The sequence below is a fragment of the Callithrix jacchus genome, chromosome 3 (genome assembly GCF_049354715.1).
Source record: "Callithrix jacchus isolate 240 chromosome 3, calJac240_pri, whole genome shotgun sequence".
Classification (NCBI taxonomy): Eukaryota; Metazoa; Chordata; class Mammalia; order Primates; family Cebidae; genus Callithrix; species Callithrix jacchus.
The window spans coordinates 98,960,297-98,979,987 of NC_133504.1; the positions used below are offsets into that span (position 1 = coordinate 98,960,297).

At 39.2% G+C, this 19,691-nt stretch overlaps 1 protein-coding gene across 6 annotated transcripts in view; it reads left to right on the forward strand.

Moving 5' to 3' along the window:
• TSPAN5 (tetraspanin 5) overlaps positions 1-19,691 on the forward strand; it is a 186,832-nt gene that overhangs the window by 103,450 nt on the left and 63,691 nt on the right. The gene's annotated exons all lie outside the window — the stretch shown is intronic.

Genomic DNA, 19,691 nt, shown 5'->3' on the forward strand with positions numbered 1-19,691 from the left:
CTTCTACTTAGAAAAACTGCATTTTCCACTTTAACATGTTGTGGATTAGAAAATGAAAAGAATTAATTTTAAGAGAAAGTCTGTTGTTTGAAAGGATTGGTTGTTTATATGTTGGTGGAAATTCGTCAGGGAAGTGACATCTCTGGAGAGGGAAACAGAAACAGCTCAATACAGACAGTCAGTTTATTCTACACTAAGGAAAAATAACTAAAAGTGCTTGCTGGTTTTCTGTGGGATGTAACAGCTGGTTGACTCAAATTTCTGCTTTCTACCAATGGTGAAAATTAAGCCTTGAGCACCTGGATGTTCAGATTCTGATGAAGATACCGGGGCTAAAAAGTATAGCTATGGTTTGCCTGTGGTTACAGTTTCTGCAAATGCAGAAAAGCTTTTGGAGCCTACTTATGTTGTAGAGTATCCCCAGTAGTGATTATTAAAGTAATTCAAGGAAAATCAGTAACTAATGATAGTAAAAAAAAGTTGCCTTAAAATTGTGTTCAAGAAAATAGAGTGTTTATGTAATATTTTAGAACATAGAAAGGCTTAAACCTTCTTGTGAACTCCTACTTACCAATTTCTTCATTATCCTCTTCTTACTCAGCTTTATAAATTTTCCTTCCTTTCTGCAAAAGGACAGAGATAAATAAAGATATCAATGTTTCCCTCTCATAATATCACCCATTAGCCTGTTATGCCAGTAGTATTCATGTTGAATATCCGGTCATGTTTAGCCATTTGTATTGTGTTTAAAGTTATTTTTTATGATTTTCAAACTTGAAAGACTAGAAAGGAAGATCCTAGCCTGAGGGAAATTTTTACCAGAATAGTGATGCCTTTCTGCTGTAAAAAACATGGGAGGGAAATGTCTTACTGTCTTTCCCATACTGTTTGAATTCTTGAAGGGCTGTTTCCCCACTGTGTTTTACTGCCTTATATTCATGGAAGGGAACATGCAAGCCAGAGAGAGTACAGGTGTTAGGCTAAAAGGCAGGGGTTAGGATTTGGCTCTGCCACTCTGGAGGGAGTTATTTCTTCTTGCTTACTCCATGTCTTTGTTATTTAAGTGGGGGCATTTAGAGGACCTACACCATAGAGTGCTGGGAGAGTAAATGAGAAAACATTCACAGGTTATGTCCTGCTGCCAAAGAAAAGAAATTACCACTTTCAATTTGTTGTCTAAAGACCATCTGAAAACTTGGCTGTCCCTCAGTTAGACTCTGGCCTATCCACAGTCAGGTCAGCTTGCCCACATGGGTTTCAAGCAACTCCACTCTGCTCTGAGGCTTGCTAAGGGTGAACAGGTGATCATGAATGTGGAAGGCTGAAATAGAAACTGGAAAAAGCTGAAACTAAGTATCAACATTTAGATACTGCCTTTGGAGTGCTGAGATAATAGAAAGCTTTCAAGGTACTTTGGAAATCTACATATGTTAATCAAGAGCCTCAAAAGCAGCCCATCGATTGGCAAACAGATCTCTCAAGTTCTACCACATTAAAGTCCCCAGGGAAGCCGCGGATATTAGCTAGCAGTGATGCACAAGCCATTTACCCTCCCTTCTCTGCAACTTTAAAAAGGTTTTGCTTCATAGTCTCCGTTCTGAATTCAGTATGGATTTACTTAGCCAGCAGATTGAGATCCAGAGGGACAGTGTGAGACTTAGAATTAATGGCTGGTTTCTTTAAAAATTACCTTTTCAAGCCTCACTTTTTGGTTTTAGTTTTCTTGTTTTCTAGCCTTCTTCTGTTTAGTCAGTGTTTAAACTACTTTGTGTTTAACATTTATGGACATTATAACACGATACGGTAAGGAGGGTCATTTTACTTCTTGGCTCTTTCAAAATATTGGTATCATTTTTAACAAATTTATTTAAAAATAATCATTTCAACTTTCGATGAGTATAAACTTGGTGAGAATTAGAAACTTCAAAATATAGAAGTCTACATATTTTCCTTATCTTTGGCAAAGAATGAAAATAATTGGACTTCAAAAGACTCAGCCCAGCAGTCCCGCTGCCAAAAATGAATAATGGCATATCTCAGTCCCCAGAGAGAAAATCAAATGGGCTAATAGAAACTTTTTCAGTGTCATGTTTTTCTCCTGTCAACATTTCTTAAGTGTTTGGCATTTGCTACCATGTACCTTTTGGTGAATATTGTTGAAAATGAATGAATAAGTAGTAAAAACTGTTAACAGAAAAATTCGGACACAGCCAGTTAGTTTAGTAACTCTGTTATTTTATTGAGAACACTCAAGTTTAGGCTGTGATGGTTTTTTAATTCTTTCTTAGGGTTGAAATAATCTCCCCTGCCAGGTAAGTGTAAGCTGTGGTTTTAGATGGCATTCGTATACTGCCATTTCTGCCAGAAAAAAAAAAAAAATTCCTGGTTCATAAAAAGAATCAAAGTATCTCAGTGTTACATATTTTTCCTCAGTGGGCAGCTCTACTTCCCAGTGCTTTAGCATCAGAGCAAGTTTGAAACCCACCACATGGTGAATCAGATGCAGTTGGGGAGGCTCTGGGAGCTTCCTGAGACAGGAAGGCACAGGTCATCCTCAAGTTGTATAACAATCATCTGTGTATCCTTCTACAGGAAGGATTGCATTGACTTTCCCACCCACAAATTTGGCATAAAATGTCTCTGCATCTGGGACCAAGACAGCGTGTAAGGATTATGAAGTCCCAGTGGGTTGGGTAGTAGGTGGAGATGCCAGTTCAGTGCTGGAGAACCATTCCTGCCAGGGTGTGTGTGTGCGTGTGTATGTGTGTGTGTTTGCATGTGTGTGGAGTGATTTTCCAGTCTTTTTGCAGGGAGAAGAAAAGAATGAATTGGTAGCTTCACTTTTGCTAAGGATATCCGAACACTTCTGGTTGATCTTTTTGTTTAACAGGGTAGGTCAGATTGCTGAGGAGCTGTTCATTTATTGTGTTGTCAGCAGTGCTGTGAAGCTGCTACCGCTGGTTTTAGGTAAAGCAAGGCACAAGGAAGCGGTCTGAAAATTTGTATTCAAGCTAATTTTTGATTATGTATTTACTTATTTCTACATTTACCCTTTTAGTGTAATACCTGAAAATTTGGGGGGTTGGGAAATATCATTCATTCATTTTGAATACCTACTATGTTCAAGGAACTGTGCTGGGAAACACAGGTGGGTAAGATGAACATGGTCTCCATTCTCATGAGTATAGCCTGCTAGAGGAGACAGCTGAAAAACAACTGCAGATATAATTAGAAGGGATAATTTCAGGAAGTGTGGTTAGTAATATGAGGGGGAATAAATTCACCAAGGTGACCAGAAAAGACCTCACTGAGTTATCTTCTGAAATGAACCCTTAGGAATAAGAGTAACCCACCTTCATAAAGGAGAGAAGGAAGATATACAATTAGCAGGAAGGTTGAGTGAAAAATTTCTTGATATAGTCAAGGAATAGAAAGTAGGCCCATGTGACTAGAGAGAGGCATATAAGGTGAAATTGCAGAGGTGGTAGGAAGGAGAGCACAGAGACTCTTAGGGGTTATCAAGTACTGTATGCCTTCAGAAAAGTGCGCATACTGACAGATTTTCACAAACTGAAGAAACTCTGTAACCAGCACCCAGATCATGAAGGTGGACATGGTCAATACCATTGGGAGGACTGTTTGGGGCTGCTGGAAACGCTAGTCCCCATGTTGTTAACTTTCTTGTGTGTATGATCAATTAACACTTCAGGGCCTAGGAAAACTTCGGGTGTTCTCAGGCTATTTCATCTGTTAACCTCCAAGGCCAAACACTTCCAGCTCCATGCAGAGTATCTTTCTGTGGGATTTTTTATATTCAGGTCACTTTCTCACCCCAGCCCCCACCCCAAACATGCATCATACATGGAATTATTTGGTAAATAGCACACAAATTTGTTTTCCAAGTTCGTTTGACACATATTCTCTTCCTTAGAAAGCAAAGCTTGTCCTTTTGGAAGGTTCTTATAATATTTGTGGATCTGGCCATCAGGCAAAAGCTGAAACTTCTGTTTTGATTTAGGATTTATGCATGTATTAACAGTTTATGTTTTCTGTGGTAATGGAATATTTTAGGGTTTGTTTCCTCAGTATATTTAGATTCTTATATTAAAAAGCCTGCAGAGGCATTTAACCAAATTTAAGCTAGAAATAAATTAAAGATAATATGGTAATTTCAAATAGCTTTGTGTTCAAGATGAGATTTTTAAAAGTTATTATTCCACAGTGAATTTTAATGATGATTGTGTACAATGGCATTTATGGATGTGCAACAATTGAATGAGTATGATCAGTGAGTTAGATTATGGGTTTATAATGTGAAATGAGAACTTTTTAATAAGCTTTCCTTATCATGGTTCATGCTGTGAACAAAGTATGAGACACTGAGCTTCACTAAATCATTGCAGTATTTTGGAATCAGTAGGTTCATGTTTTCAAATAGTTTCCTATTTTTAAAAACACTGATACAAAGTTAAGAGGCAGCTGTGTAACCAGATATCTTATCTTGTTTTGAGGAGTTGGAGCAACATATTTCTTTTTATAATAAAAGGAACATTTTATTGTTGAAAGGATCAAGTATAAAATGTAATTGAAGTCATGCTTTGAGAAAAACTTGATTGCAAGACCTTATTAAGATTTAACATCTCACCAAGAATGCTTTTGACATTTTTTTTTTTGAGATGGAGTCCCACTGTGTCGCCCAGGCTAGAGTACAATTGGCGCGATCTCTGCTCACTGCAACCTCCACCTCCTGGGTTCAAGCAATTCTCCTGCCTCAGCCTCCTGAATAGCTGAGATTACAGGCTTCTGCCATCACACCCAGATAATTTTTGTATTTTTAGTAGCGACAGTGTTTCACTGTGTTGGCCGGGCTGGTCTCGAACTTCTGACCTGAAGTGATCTGCCTGCCTCAGCCTCCCAAAGTGCTGGGATTGTAGGCGTGAGCCGCTGCGCCCAGCTGCTTTTGACATTTTCTTTGGGAGGTTTCCAGGGTACAGTTAGCTGAAATCTGTAGTTTGGTTTCTCATGGTCTTGCCCAAGCTGGTAGTTGGTCATTGTGGTCTTTTGATCTGGCGATCCTAAGAAACATTCTGAGAACACATAAATGCTCACCTCACCATTTAGAAGTTCTTTCAGTAAAGGCCTATGAATAATTTTTCATGTGAGGAAGTCCATTCTTACGAAGTTTTAATGGAGAAATTATCAGTATCTTCAATTTACATTATTACCTTGTCTTTTATTTTTAAAAGCCCATTTTTCCCCATCATCAAGATAACACGATCGAGATAGACAATTTGGGAAATGCATATGACTTTTTTTGGTTCTTGTTTTCTGTAATACCATTACCTAGAGATAGTAGTTTTTAAACTGTCTAATATCTAATGTATTGTTTTCACTTCCTTTAAGATTTAGCTTTTTAGCGTTGACCTTTAGTTTTCCTTCCTCTTGGAGATTTAGGTGGATGCTAAAGTGCTGTCTTCTTGTTTCAGCTTTTGCTTAATTTACTCCAATACTTTTAGACAGCAAATCAGTAATTTTATACTAGTGTTATCTAACAATATATTTTGCTAACCTCCATTTTAAGACGTTAGCTCACAAAAATGCTTTTAATTTAAATACATATAAAATGTTGAAAATGTGTGACTTTAATTAAAGACCGTTGTTGACTAGCATTATAGAGGTGTCAAGAAAATTAACAGTAAATGGGGCCATTCATCATTTTAAATCTTTCATGTTACACGGCAACTTAATTTCCAGATACACTTTGAGAGATAAACTAGTTATAGAGAAAAGATGGAGAAGCACAGGACCCTGAACTCACTGTGGGTAGTCATACACTCTGTGAAATCAAGGTTATTAGCTTTATATTACTAACAACATATCCAGTGATCAAACCATGTCATTGGGATCTGTCCATTTCTTGACTTTGCTTTCTCTTGGACTGGCTTCATTCTTAGGGTATCCCAGTGTGTTTTTAAGGTGGCCACTAGCAGCTCCTGTTGTCTTTCCCATCAGTTTAATAACTCTAGCAAATGAATCTCTCTTTCAAAATTCTTGAATAGAAATCCCAGGATTGAGTCTCACCCGACAGGCCTTAAGCACCTACTATTCCCAAACCAATTGTTATTGTGAGATAGGTGGAATGCTGTGATTTCCAGGATTGGGTCACAGCCATACCATCTGACTCTAGAGCACCAGAGTGTTGCCCAAAGAAAGATCAAGGTGTTGTAAAAGGCAAAAGGGAGGCAGACTCCAAGCGCGCAGGAAAGCCTCTTGGGCGTTCCCTAAAAAGGTCAATGAAGAATGAAGCATAATTCCTTGAATGAAAATGAAAATACAACAGACCAAAACCTGTGAGATACTGCAAAAGCAGTGCTCAGAGGGAAGGTTATAGCACTAAATCCCTACATCAAAAAGTAGATCACAAGTTACCTGACATCACAAGGAACTAGAAAAATAAGAACAAGCCAAACCCAAACTTACAAGAAAATAAGTGACAAAGATCAGAGCATAACTACATGAAATAACTACCAAAAAACAATACAAAGGATGAGTGAAATAAAAAGTTGGTTTTTTGAAAAGTTAAACAAAATTGATAAACCACTAGCTAGACTAACCAAGAAGAGAGAAGATGCAAATAAACACAATCAGAAATGAAAAAGATATTACAAGTGATCATGGAAATACAAAAGATCATCAGAGACTATTATTAACAACTATATGCTCACAAACTAGAAAAGCGGAAGAAATAGATAACTCCTGGGAGCACAAGCTGCTGAGCACGAAGAAACAAAAACCCTGCACAGACCAATAATGACTAGTGAAATTGAATCAGTAATAAAAATCTCCCAACAAAAAAGGCTTAGGACCAGATGGAGTCACAGCTAAATTCTGTCAAACATACAAAGGAGGCCGGCTCAGTGGTTCATGCCTGTAATCCCAGCACTTTGGGAGGCCAAGGTGGGTGGATCACAAGGTCAGGAGATTGAGACCACCCTGGCTAACACAGTGAAACCCCTTCTCTACTAAAAACAAAAATTAGTCAGGCATGGTGGCACATGCCTGTAGTCCCAGCTACTCAAGAGGCTGAGACAAAATAATCACTTGAACCCAAGAGGTGGAGGTTGCAGTGAGCTGAGATCGTGCCACTGCACTCCAGCCTGGGCTACAGAGTGAGACTTTGTCTCACAAAACAAAACAAAAAAGAAAAAACATATAAAGAGCTAATACCAATCCTCCTGAAACTATTCCAAAAAAATTGAGGAGAGGATCCTCCCCAACTCATTCTACTAGGCTTATATCACCCTAATACCAAAACCAGAGAAGGATACAACAACAAAAGAAAACTAGAGACCAATATCCCTGATGAAAATATATGTAAAATTTCTCAACAAAATACTAGCATATTGAATCCAGGAGCACATCAAAAAGATATTACACCATGGTCAGGTGGGATTTATCCCAAGGACACAAGGATGATTTAATATGTGCAAACTAAGAAATGTGATACATCGCATGACAGAATTAAAGATAAAAGCCATATGATCATCTCAATAGATGCAGAAAAAGCATTCAGTAAAATTCAGCATAAAATTCTTTATGATAAAAATCCTCAACATACTAGACATAGAAGGAATATAACTCAACATAATAAAGGCCATATATGACAAACCTGCAGTCAATATTGTACTTAATAGGAAAAAGTTGAAAGCATTCCCCTTAAGAACTGGAACAACAGAAGCTTGCCCACTTTCATGACTCTTATTCAACATGGCACTGGAAGTTCTCACCAGAGCAATGAGGCAAAAGAGAATAATAAAAGACATCCAAATTGGAAAGGAGAAAGTCAGATTATCCCTGTTCGCTGATGACATAATCTTATACCTAGAAAACCATAAAGACTTCACAAAAAAACTCTTAGATCTGATAAATCTCTTCAGTAAGGTTTCAGGATACTAAATTAACATACAGAAATCTGTATCATTTCTGTACACCAGTAATGATCTAGCCCAGGAACAAATCAAGAAGTCAACCTCATTTACAATAGCTACCAAAAAAAAAAAAAAACAAAGCAACAAACCCAGCTGGGAATATACTTAACCAAGGAGGTGAACTACAAAACACTGATGAAAGTAATCATAGACAAAACAAACAAATGGAAAAATATCCCATGCTTATGGGTTAGAAGAATCAACATTGTTAAAATGACCATCTCCCCAGAGCAATCCACAGATTTGATACAATCCCTGTCAAACTTGCCAAAATTATTTCTCACAGAATTGAAAAACACAATCCTAAAATTCATGTGGAACCAAAAAAGCCAGAATAGCCAAAGCAATCCTAAGCAAAAACAATAAATCTAGAGGCATCCCGTTACCTGACTTGAAATTATACTACAAAGCTGTAGTAACCAAAACAACATTGTACTGGTATGAAAATAGACACATAGATCAGTGGAATAGAATAGAGAAGCCAAAAATGAAGCCAGACACCTACAGCTGATTTTCAACAAATCCAACAATAATGTGCACTGGGGAAATGGGGAAATAACACGTTATTCAATAAATGATGCTAGGAAAATGGAAGATATGTTGTAGAAGAATGAAACTGAACTCATACCTCTTAATCATATACAAAAATTAACTAGAGATGGATTAAATACCTAAATGTAAGAATGAAACTATAAGAATACTAGAAGAAAACCTAGGAAAAACTCTTTCTTGTCATTGGCCCAGGCAAAGAATTTATGACTAAGTTCTCAAAAGCAAACACAATGAAAACAGTAATGGAGAAATGACACTTAAATTTAAAAGATTCTGCACAGCAAAAGAAAAAATGAGGAGAGTAAACAGACAACCTACAGAATAAGGGAAAAAAGATTCCCAAACTATGTGTTCAACAAAGGGCTGGCATCCAGAATATGCAAGAAACTCAATTCAACAAGGAAAAAAATCCTGAAATAACCCCATTAAAAAGTAAGCAAAAAACATGAACACACATTTTTCAAAAGAAAACATACAAGTGGCCAACAAACATGAAAAAAATACTCAACATCACGAATCATCAGAGAAATGCAAATTAAAACCACAATGAGATACCTTCTCACACCAGTCAGAATGGTCATTATTCATAAGACTAAAACAACAGATGTTGGTGAGCATGTGGAGAAAGGGAATGCTTATATACTGTTGGTGGGAATATACGTTAGTACAACCTCTGTGGAAGATGATGTGGAGATTTCTCAAAGAACTAAAAATAGCAGTCCCACTTCCGGTATGTAACCAAAGGAAAAGGAATTATTATGCTTAAAAACACCCCAAGTGGTATATTCACCACAGCACTGTTCACAATTGCAAAGATACGAAATCAACCTAAGTGTCCATCAGTGGAGGATCACTGAATAAAGAAAAAAAATATATATATATATATATATATCTCCCACAGATTTTTATATATATATAAAATATATAGAATATATACATAATATATATAATTTGTATATATATGTATAGAATATATACATAATATATTATAATATGTATAGAATATATATATGTATAATAAAAATACATAAAATATATAATATATAATATATATACATAATATATATAATATGTATATAATATATACATACATAATATATATAATATATACATAATATATAATATGTATTAATATATACATAATATATATTATGTATATAATATATACATACATAATATATATAATATATACATAATATATAATATATACATAATATATATAATGTATATATTATGTACATAATGTATATAACATATACATTATATATATTATGTATATAATGTATATATTATATATATTATATATTTTATGTATTTTTAAATTGGTATATATGTATTTTATATATATATTTTTTTCCCACATGCTCACCAATGTCTGTTGTTTTAGTCTTTTGAATAACAACCATTCTGACTAGTGTGAAAAGGTATCTCATTGTGCTTTTAATTTGCCTTTCTCTGATGATTAGTGATACATACACACACACCCACAGACACACACCTTGGAATACTATATAGCCATAAAAAGGAAGGAAATCTTGTCTTTTGCAGCAACATGGATGGAACTGGAGGCCTTTATCCTCAGTAAAATAACTCGGAAAGGCAAATGCCATATATTGACTTATAAATGGGGGCTAAATGTTGGGTACACATGGACAGACAATAAAATAATGGACATTGAAGACTAAAAATGGTGGGAGGATGGGAGGGAGGTAAGGGCTGAAAAGTTATGTCTTGGGTTTACTATTTGGGTGATGGATACATTAAAAGCCCAGACTTTACCATTAGACAATATATGCATGTAAGAAAACTGCACTTGGGCCGGGCGCGGTGTCTCAAGCCTGTAAATCCCAGCACTTTGGGAGGCCGAGGTGGGTGGATCACGAGGTCAAAAGATCGAGACCATCTTGGTCAACCTGGTGAAACCACGTCTCTACTAAAAATACAAAAAATTAGCTGGGCACGGTGGCGTGTGCCTGTAATCCCAGCTACTCAGGAGGCTGAGGCAGGAGAATTGCCTGAACCCAGGAGGCGGAGGTTGCGGTGAGCCGAGATCACGCTATTTCACTCCAGCCTGGGTAACAAGAGAAAAACTCCGTCTCAAAAAAAAAAAAAAAAAAAAGAAAGAAAGAAAGAAAAAGAAAAAAGAAAAGAAAACTGCACTTGAACCTCTACATAAATTTTTTTAATTTAAAAAATTAAAATTCCCACTATGCCATTAGCTGGTACCATATAATTTAGCATGTAAGTAGGTATGGATCTCTTTTCTCCAATATTGCTTCATCACAACAGTTTTGTTATGATGAGGGACTGAGTCTTTTTTTGTATTCCTCTTAGCACTAAGCCAATAATGAGACCCTAGACACTTGATTGTTCATTTCTGAAGTACATTAAAGGTAAGTGGGAAATGTTAACATCATTGTTTTGTTTGCTTGCTTGTTTTGTTTTTCGTTAGGTGTTTGAGAGAAACACTTAACTCTATAAGTGGAAGAACTTTTTGTTGTCAGTGTATTCAGCACTAGGAAAGGTGATATAGACTAGAACTGAGGATCTTATCTATGGATTCATATGCTTTCTAAGAGACCGTGGGAGAGTTTCTGGGCATCTCTGCACCCCTAAAATCCTAGCAAAATTGTGCGTGTCTGCACATTGCACACTTTTGTGCTTTTTTCTTTTTCTTTTTTGTTTGAGACGGACTCTCACTGTGTCACCCAGACTGGAGTGCAGTGGCGTAATCTCAGCTCTCAGCTCACTGCAACCTCCACCTCTGGGGTTCAAGCAATTCTCCTGCCTCAACCTCCCGAGTAGCTGGGATTACAAGCACCCACCATCCCACCGAGCAAATTTTTGTATTTTTAGAAGTGATGGGGTTTCACAATGTTGACCAGGCTGGTCTGAAACTCCTGGACTCAAGTGATCTGCCCGCCTTGGCTTCCCAAAGTATTGGGATTACAGGCGTAAGCCACCATGTCCGGCCTCTTTGTGCATCGTTCTTGAGAAAGGATCTGTAGCTTTTATTAGATGCTCAAAGGAGATCCTTAATCCTCAAAAATTCAGAGCCACTTATAGGAAATACCTAACCCTGACAGAAAATAATTCCTGAACTTTGAGATAAAATAATTTGTGAGTGGGAGGAGCTAAAAGAGTGATACCACTTAGAAGAAGCACAAAGGAATCTGGGCTCAAGGGTGAATTGTTAACCCGTGTTAATGAATTCAGTCTGTACAGGGTTTAAACTAAATATGTTATGGATGAGCCTCTAATAAAATGGACTTCCTCAGCCCTGCCAGTCCGACAGTTAATGGCTGGCAATTTGCTGCCGGCTGATTTTGGCTCAGTGCTTTGGAGCAGGCACAGGCTCACTTCTCGCCACTTGGAAGGATAGGGAAAATGATAAAGTTTGTTACTTGGCTCTCATAAGCAACTTATGGTGACAGTTTAATAAAATCTTAAAAAAGTGCCCTCTCCCTGGACGGGGAGAGGAGTCGGGGAGCCTCGGGGAGAGCACCGCGTGGGATGTTAAGCTCCTCACCATCTCCTGGGGCCGCCTCGTGCTGCCACACAAGAGCAGAGTGAGGGAGAGCCAGCGAGCCTGGTGTTTCTTTTAGCCCAGGCAAGGCTGCTGTCATGCTTGCCAGTTTGACTTTCCCCCGGCAAACTCAAGCTGTCCTGTGAGTTTCCACATCAGCTGTGTGCCTGGGGAGCTGCCCCGAGCTTGGGCTCTGGTGCTGTGTGCTGCGTGGACCTCGTTAGCGCTCGCCCAACACATTGCTTTCCTATCACTGCTTCACTCTTTGCAGTTTTGAATTACCACATAAACATCAGATATTAGGGGTTTTGTTAAAGGATCCTTAGTTTCTAATATTTAGTTAAGGAAAAAAGTCCTTTTACGGAATCAAATAGATTTGCTTAAAGGATTTCCTGATGAAAATGCATTGCAGTGTGGGTCAGTTCTAATTTCCCTCAACTCCTGAGGTCATTTGGATTTTACTTTCTCTCTACCTCCCCCTTTCTCTCTCTCTTTCTCTCTCTCTCCCCCCCCCCATGAGTCCAGGTTTAGGGACATTTCAGCCAGGATTCATACAACCTTCTGCTCCACACTCATGGCCTTAAAACTTTCATGGTTTATAGTAAAATGTATTTCATGTCATGACCCGGGCTATGCCTACATATGTGTGTATGTATATGTGTGTGTGTGTGTGTATGTGTGTGTGTGTATGTATATATGTATACATATATGTATACATATATATAAGCAAAAGGTTTCACAAGGCAGTATTTGCCCTTATATACCATATTCTGATATTTTTATTCTGTGGAGGAATACTGCTGGTCTTCACTCATTGAATGATTTTCATGACTCACCGATGGATGGCACTCCACAGTTAGAAAACACTTTCCAGGGATACTCTGTGGGATCCATCATTTCTGTCACTGTGGTGCAGGATAGCTCAGGGCACTGTATGGTGGCTGAGCCTCTTTATGTGGCACAGCAGAACCAACTTTATGTATTTTCAGTAATGCTGCTGATATTCTGGAGGGATCAGAGCATAGTGGCTTAAGAGCTAATGTTCTAGTTAGAATGCTTACTTGGTCCTGGGTCTCTGACCCACCACCTGCTCTAGTGTCTGGCAAGTTTCTTAACCTCTCTGAATCAGTTTGCCCTTCTTTAAAATAGAGATAATTAGAATACTTATAGTGAAACATTGTGAGGATTGAAATATATATATATATTAATACATTATTAATATATATTAGTATACATTAATTATTTTAATACACATTAATATACAGAATTATAATACTAAGAGCAAACATTTGTTCAGTGTTACTATGTGCCTGTGGTAAATTTAACAAATGTTTCCTATTAATAATATTAATACTGTATCTTTATGTGTATCCCTAGTTGGATTACATTTTCATTCTACCCTTTGAAATAACTTATATTGAGCCTATTAAGAATATGTGGGTTGGCCATGGTGGCTCATGCCTGTAATCTGAGCATTTTGGGAGACTGATGTGGGCATATCGCTTGAGACCAGGAGTTCCAGACCACCCTGAGCAATATAGTGAAACCCTGTCTTTACAAAAGATACAAAGACATTAGCTGGGTGTGGTGGCCCTTACCTGTAGTCACAGTTACTTGAGAGGCTGAGGTGGGAAGATCATTTGAGCCTGGGAAGTGGAGGTTGTAGTGAGCGGAGATTGCACCATTGCACTCCATCCTAGGTGACAGAGCAAGATCCTGCCTCAAAAAAAAAAAAAAATGTGGCTTATGTGTGGAAATAATCCCTATGTTCAAAAGCATGAACTATAAAAAATGAAAAAAAATTGCAGCTAAGTATTTACATTTTGAATTAGAACATTTCCAGTTCTAAGTGACAGAAACCCCAATCAAACTGGTTTAGGCAAAAATAGGAATTTACTGATTGACGTAACAGAAACATCTAGGGGTATTGCTGTTGGCATTGGCCATTTCCAGTTGCTCTGAAGATATCAGCAGTTTTTCTCTTCATTTCTTGCTCTGCCTTTTCCCTGTTGGCTTCTTTTTCAGGCAAGTTTGCCCCCAAGTAATGGCAAAAGCAACCACCAGCTGCTCTAGGTTTCTGTTCTACTCGCAGGAAGAGAAAGCCTCTTCTCTGGTAGTTTCAGCTTCGTCTGCATCTGATGGACATGGACTTTGGTGGGCTAGGCTCAGATTATCCCCCTTGCCACTGTCGGTCACGAAGCCATGAGAGGCACTGGTCACCAAATGTCCTGGGTCATGTACTTGCCTTGTGGGCTGAGCCCCATTGAAGCCACATGGTCAGAATGGAGGACAGCTGCTCCATGGGAGCTCTCAGCAAATGCCACCACACACCACCATCTGTCCCCTGAACGTAAGACTAAGCTATATACATGTTTTCTTTGAATAATTCAACTGAGAGTGGTGTTAATGCTTAGATACTTCTTATTCCAAGCTATACCTCATTTCTACTCTTAATTTACGTTCCAGCTATGTTCAAAGATGTGTCATCCCTTCCTTCCTGGACACTGCTTAAATGTTTTTTTTTAGCCACTATTTGTATTGCCACTCAAAAGTCATCATTTCCTTCTATCTCATTTTATGCCTCTCTCTCTAATCTGCTTTCCCAAGCCTTTAGTACTTGTTGCCGTCGTTATGAACAGCAAAATATAGAGATGTGACACCCCATCCCCTCAGCAGTCACTCCTTTTCATTTTGTGGTCTAGCCAGCCCAGGGTCAGAACTGCATTCTGCAGCTCTTCTTTCATCCTCTGGCTGTGAATGAGGGTCCTTGATTTACCAGACTGGGACTGTGAGTTGTTGGACAGGCCGTGGCTTTCCCCTAACACACACACACACACACACACACACACACACAGAGAGAGAGAGAGAGAGAGAGAGAGAGAGAGAGAGAGAGAGAAACTGGTTGACTGTGGACACTTTGGTTACAGTAGGGACTCCAGATGGTGAAGTGTGTCTGCCAGGGAGTTCAAGAGAATTGTGGATCTGGAGCCAGTGAAGTTGAGGGCACGTTCCAGAGCCTTACATCTTCCGTGTGCAAGATATGTTTAGCTTGCTAATTAAATTAGGAACAGGGTAAGCACTTGTTTGTTCATTCATTCATTCATTCATTCATTCAGAGACAGGGTCTTGCTCTGTTACTCAGCCTGGATTGCAATGGTGTGATCATAGCTCACTGCAGCCTCAAACTCCTGGGCTTAATTCTTCTTCAGCCTCCCGGGTAGCTAGGACTGCAGGTGTGCACCACCACACTTGGCTAATTTTTAAAAATTTTTTATAGAGATAAGGTCTTATTATGTTGCCCACGCTGGTTTCAAACTCCTGGCCCCTGGCAATCCTCCTGCTGCGGCCTCCCAAAGTACTGGGATTACAGGCATGAGCCAGAGTCTCGCTGACCCTTGTTTATTTTTAAGCCATATATTGTGATCTAATGTTCTATAACTGTATAGGATGGATAAATCAAATGTTGTGAAGGTCCACATAGAGACAAAGGTATAGATTCAGGTAGTCTCAAAAGTATGCATTATTTGGGGGAAAATTAGGAAATTCCCTGCAGACTTTAAAAAATTCCAAAGTAGGCTGGGCACGGTGGCTCACGCCTGTAATCCCAGCACTTTGGGAGGTCAAGGCAAGCAGATCACTTGAGGTCAGGAGTTCAAGACAAGCCCAGCCAACATGGTGAAACCCTGTCTCTACTAAAAATACACACACAAAAAATTAGCCGGGCATGGTGTCAGGAGCCTGTAATCCTAGCTACTCAGGAAGCTGATGCAGGAGAATCACTTGAACCCAGGAGGCAGAGGTTGCAGTGAGCCAAGATCATGCTACTGCACTCCAACCTGGGTGACAGAGGGAGACTCTGTCTCAAAAAAAAAAAAAAGTATCAGAATTTGTATGTATGTATTTATGGATGACTGTATACATATGTATATTTAGAAATGCCAGTTGAGGTGCAGATATCCTTTACACATGTTATCTAATGGAAGCTTCCTAACCCCTGATGCTATAGGCACATCCACCGTGTGAGAACATGGGCTCACACAGAGTTGAAACCCTTGATTTAGTTTGGCAACCACCATTCTCAGCAAACTGACACAAGAACAGAAAACCAAACATTGCATGTTCTCACTCATAGGCAGGTGTTGAACAATTAGAACACGTGGACGCAGGGAGGGGAGCATCACACATGTGGTCAGTGGGAGAGGGGGCTAAGGGAGGCACAGCAGGGGGTTAGATTTTTGCCAAACTAAATCAAGACTGATAATCAGTCAGTTAGCTGAGAGAGTAAAAATGAGGAGGGTGTGTGTAAAATGACACATACTTTACACATTTTATTTTAAATGAAAATACAATTTTTAAGTAGCATGTTGTCTAGCATTTTGGTTTTTTCTCTGCTTGTGCTCTGTGCATGGAGGCTCTGATATTTTTCCCCCAGTGGTCTGTCACTTGCTGTAAATTTTTGAATACTAGGAATGTTTTGAGATAGGCCCAAGGCCTTTTCCTTGGGTAAGTGTCCTCTGCCTGAAGTATCTTCGTTGTGTAAACTTCAGCCATAATTTATCAGCCACGACTTACATTTACATTTTTTAAGGTTGACCTAGAACTCAGCAATACTTGCAAAGAAATCTAAGTTGTTGGGGCGGGGGAGGGTCTTTCCAGAATTTCTCCAGTGTTTCACAGTTGTCTCTGTCACATCTCATTCAACAGCAAACTTTGGTCATGGTTTGCCTTCATAGAGTTCTATAACCTTGAACTCCTAAGCTCAAATGATCCTCCTGCCTCAGTCTCCTGAGTAGCTAGGACTACAGGCATGTACTACTGTGCCTGGCTAATTTTAAAGTTTTTTTGTAGAGACAGGGTCATGCTATTTTGTCTGGGCTGGTCTTTTTTTTTTTTTTAATTGTACTTTAGGTTCTGGGGTACATATGCAGATCATGTAGGATTGTTGCATAGGTACATACATGGCAAGGTGGTTTGCTGCCTCCATCCCCCGATCACCTATGTCTGGTATTTCTCCCCTCATTATCCCTCCCCACCCCCCTGCTGTCCCTCCCCTAGCCCCCTCTCCCACTGACCACAGTGTGTGATGCTCCCCTCCCTGTGTCCATGTGTTCTAATTGTTCAACACCCCCCTGTGAGTAAGAACATGCAATGTTTGGTTTTCTGTTCTTGTGTCAGTTTGCTGAGAATGATGGTTTCTAGATTCATTCATGTCCCTATGAAGGACACAAACTCATCATTTTTATGGCTGCGTAGTATTCCATGGTATATATGTGCCACATTTTCTTTATCCAATCTGTTGTTGATGGACATTTGTGTTGGTTCCAGGTCTTTGCTATTGAAAACAGTGCTTCAATGAACATACGTGTGCTTGTGTTTTTATAATAGAACAATTTATAATTATTTGGGTATATACCTAATAATGGGATTGCTGGGTCAAAAGGTATTTCTATTTCTAGGTCCTTGAGGAATCACCACATTGTCTTCCACAATGGTTGAACTAATTTACACTCCCACCAACAGTGTAAATGTGTTTCCATTTCTCCACATCCTCTCCAGTATCTGTTGTCTCCAGATTTTTTAATGATCGCCATTCTCACTGGCGTGAGATGGTATCTCAATGTGGTTTTGATTTGCATTTCTCTAATGGTCTTGGCTGGTCTTGAATTCCTGGCCTTAAGTGATCCTGCTCTGCCTCCCAAAGTGTTTCACACTATGCCCGGCCTGCCTTCATGTAGTCTTTATGCGGCATTTCGTTTTTATAGAAACAACTATTTATTGACTTTCATATTTAATTGATTTTATATAATGCTTGCATAGTATACACACAAAGCAAGTACACTTGGCACAAAAAGATTTGAAAGGAAACATAGCTCACCTGGAATAAGCACACAGCTCCATGAGTAGAACAGATGTGAGCATGTGTGTTGGCACTAGGACCACTGGTAGCTCACACTTAGGTGGGGCTTTCTGTGTGTTCTGAGTTCTTCACATACATTGACTCATTTCATCTTCACACTACCCTGTCAGGTTAGGTATCATTATCCCTTTACATAGATGAGGGAAATGATGTACAGAGAGGACAAGAGATTTGCTTCAGAGTAGCCCACCAGCGGCCAGCTTTCAGCCTGCATTGGGCTTTAGTCTATATGTTTTGTGAAGGAAATGAGAGCATTTCAGATGGAGGTAAATTAAGAGCACAGAGCAATACAGAGATAATCCCTTAAAGAATAAAACCCACCATAACACATAAAGACTTCTGAAATATTTTTCATATTAGAGTCTAGGCTTTTAGAGGCAGAAATGACCTTAATGTATCCGCTGTGTATCCCAACAGGATAACCAAGACCCAGGCAGGTGAGGTGATTTGCTTTACAGGCACCCAAGAAAGTATGCCATAAAGTTTAGTTTCCTGACTTATCCCTCTCTTTCTTTCTTTCTTTCTTTCTTTCTTTCTTTCTTTCTTTCTTTCTTTCTTTCTTTTTTTCTTTCTTTCTCTTTCTTTTTTCTTTCTTCCTTCTTCTTCTTCTTCCTCTCCTCCTCCTCCTCCTCCTCCTCCTCCTCCTCCTCCTCCTCCTTCTTCTTCTTCTTCTCTTTTCTTCTTCCTTTTTTCTTCTTCTTTCTTTTTTTTTTGAGACAGAGTCTTGGTCTGTCACCCAGGCTAGAGTGTAGTGGCATGATCTCAGCTCACTGCAACCTCCACCTCCCAGGTTGAAGCAATTCTCATGCCTCAGCCTCCTGAGTAGCTGGGATTACAGGCGTGCCATCATGCCTGGCTAATTTTTTGTATTTTTAGTAGAGATGGCGTTTCACCATGCTGCCCAGGCTGGTCTCGATCTCCTGGCCTTAAGTGATCTACCCACCTCAGCCTCCCAAAGTGCGGGAATTGCAGGTATCAGCCACCACGCCCAGCCTATCCCACATTTTCTATGCAACAAAAGGATGTAAGGATGCATTGTAGTGTATATATAATCTCCTGAGAGAAACATCCAGGAAATGAGTCTCTCAGAGTTTGCCAAGAGAGTAGGGAGGTTGGTGGATAAGGACCACCTTAGTGTTATCAAATTCACACCTGTCTTCTCCAGTCAGAGTAAAGGCTGGACCAGAGAATCTTAGGACTGGAAAAGGTCTAGCGATTTGGTTTTATCCACCCTTGTCTAGAGCAGGAAGGAATGAGGCCAGCTGAGCACCGACAAGGTAGATGGTATTGTCACTATTTTATGGGTAAGGAAGTTGAGCGTCAGAGACAGGAAATGATTTATCCAAAATCACTCTGCTAGGAAGAAGTAGAACCAGGACACGAGCCTGGCCTTATAAAGCTAAGGCCCGTGATCTTCGTGCCATGCTAACTGTTCATCCTGTGAAGTCGTTTAATAAAAGTTTTCCTGGCTAGAAGTTCTTCCTAAGGTTAACCCTAAGTATCTCTTAAATTGAAATGTATGTCTTTCTGCAGTCCTCAGTCAACAAAAGAAGTGATTGATCAGCCTATTTGAGAGGGTATAAGAAGACACAGATTGGTGGTGTTTGAATGTCAGTACTCCTCAAATAATCCCAAGAGAGAAGGAATTTTGTTCAGCTCCCCATTATCCCTTCTGCTCTGTAGCATCCCCACCAAGTCTGTGCTGGGT